General features: G+C 33.8%; 1 pseudogene; it reads left to right on the top strand.

Annotated features, from left to right (window-relative positions):
• Positions 1–841: 841 nt before the first annotated feature.
• On the top strand, positions 842–2,080 carry LOC149557324 (pyruvate decarboxylase 2-like; annotated as a pseudogene).
• The last annotated feature ends 472 nt before the right edge of the window (positions 2,081–2,552 follow it).

Below are 2,552 nucleotides of genomic sequence, written 5' to 3'. Positions count from 1 at the left end.
GTTAGAACTATCAAAGTGAATTTTTAGGATTGTATAAACACAATTGGAAAATGGATCAAGAAGATTTCATGTCTTTCTCATGGGTGGCAACTTTGGTCATTATGTGTAAAATTGGTGTCATTCTTTTAACAATTATTTTCATGTTATCTGTAGAATTATTTTTTATCATTTAAGTTTCTTGTTCTTGCAAGATGAACTACGAGATGTAATGTTATTGGTGTTTGCAAATAAGTAGGATATTCCCAATGCAATGAATGCTGCAAAGATCATGATAAACTTGGGTTGCATTCTCTTAGGTAGGGACACTTATGAGTATTACATTCTTTATAATTTTCAGTATTAAAAATTCTAGATACTAATCATCTATTATGTTGCACTACTTCTACTTTGCATTTAGTTTATCATCACTCTAGTAAACAAGAAAAAAATTGGAATGTTTAGTGTTGCTTGTGAAACAGCTTGTATCATGTCCTAAGGTATATACAAAGCATATATCTTTTAGCATGCAAGGTTCACCACACACACTATTTCCAATACTTTGTTTGACAGTAGTAAGGTTTAAATTATCATTCAAGACATTGGGTTGATGTGTAAACTTTATACCCTTTTCATTGTTTCTTAATGTGTGTGTACCCTTTGCAAAATGAATTTAGAAGTGTGCTTTTTGTTTTGTTTCACCATGACATGTTCTTATAGTTTCCCAATGTTTGAAAGGTCTTGGTGGGTCACAAAATCCATTAATTAAATTGAAAGCAAGGTTTGTATGTCATGAAACTCTTGCATTGCTCATTGCATTTGAAGCCACTTGTAACTTGTTTTTCTAGTAGTTTTTTTGGCTAGCATGAACTATAGGCTAAGCAATCCAAGAAGTTTGGAAGTAGCTGTGGAAACAATTATAGAGTTCCTAAATGCAACAGTTAAGCAAGTGTTGGTTAGGGGTCCAAAGTTGAGGGTTGTTAAGGCAAAAGATGCATTTACGGAATTGAAAAATGCTTCAGGTTATGTTGTGGCTGCAATGCCATCAACTAAGGGTAAAGTTTTAGAGACTCTTCCACATTTCATAAGAACTTACTGGGGTGTAGTCGATACTACATTCTGTGCTAAAATAGTTGAGTCTGTAGATGCTTACTTATTTGCAGGGCGCATTTTTAATAAATATAGCTCAATGGGATATTCATTACTCTTGAAGAAGGAGAAAGCTATAATTGTGTAGCCTAATCTGGTAACCATCACAAATGGACCTACTTTTGGGGGTATATTAATGAAAGACTTCTTAGAAGCCATCACAAAGAAGTTGAAGCATAATACAATGGCCTTCAATAATTATTAGCATATATTTGTGCCTCACAATGTTCCCTTGAAAGGTGCTCCAAACGAGGCTCTTAGAGTCAAATTGTTATTCAAACACATCCAAGTAAAATTATTGAGAATCACTACATATCACAAAATGACTTATGGTTCAGTTGGTACTTCAATCCTTGGTTTTGTTGTTGTTCCTATAGATTAATGAGTAAACACTTCTTATTTTTAGGCCATGCTATCAAATGAGACAGTTGTCATTGCAGAAACTGGTGACTCTTGGTTCAACTTCCAGAAGCTTAAACTCCCAGAGAAATGCAGGTAATGCAAAATCTCTTGCAAAAGTTTATATAATTAAATTTCTGACTCATTTATTTTGATGATGGATCATAGTGTATGATTTAAAATGTTGATCTAACCAAGAAACTATTGAACAAAAAAGTTCATAAAAATATAATACATGATTTGTCTAACTGACTAGCTTGTTACCTATAAGTCACAAATTTGCGCTGAAATAGTTCCTACAATTTATTGCAATTATTTATACCCCTATTTGGAATTGGTTATCAAGTTTAGTTTGAAGAATCAATAATTTGCGACATTATTTTTCTTAAGGCTTGTGTCAATGTTGAATGATTCATTCTAATGTTGATTTTGTAGGTATGAGTTTCAGATGCAGTATGAATCAATTGGTTGGTCTGTTGGAGCTACACTGGGATATGCTCAAGCATTGTACAGGATGAGTTTAAGGCCCAATCCCATCACCTTGAGAGGATCATAAGGCTTGTATTCCATCTTTATTGATATTCCCCAAAACCATTTGTATCTCTACTAGCATACTTCCTTCATTGCAATAGTCTTTGAATATCCATTCTTGCTATTACAATCAATGCTAGCAAAGCTTTAACACACAAATCCACTCAGAGTTTCAAAAGAGAACTAAGGTTAGATTGAAGGATGTGGAATTTCTTTCTCTCTCCAGACCATGTGGCAAAATTTTTATCAATTTTGCAGTACCACCTAGAATACCTAAATGATGCCCTAATTCTTTGTCATTGCTTATTCCACAAAGTGCCCGTAACGTAGAACTTTGTATAACATAGTGCCCCTCATAGAAAATCTATGTTGCACTACTATTCACTATGTACATAATTCCTCCCTACTACCCTCAACCCTTAAGCATACTTGGATTTCTCAATGGTTGCATAGTACTTGCACTTAAATCAGTTTTATTAAGTGTCTATTGACTGCAC

Source organism: Cupressus sempervirens, chromosome 5 (genome assembly GCF_028749045.1).
Source record: "Cupressus sempervirens isolate cs-2001-9-10 chromosome 5, ASM2874904v1, whole genome shotgun sequence".
Classification (NCBI taxonomy): Eukaryota; Viridiplantae; Streptophyta; class Pinopsida; order Cupressales; family Cupressaceae; genus Cupressus; species Cupressus sempervirens.
Note: the sequence above shows the minus strand (reverse complement) of the source record. Positions and strands in the feature narration are given on the sequence as shown.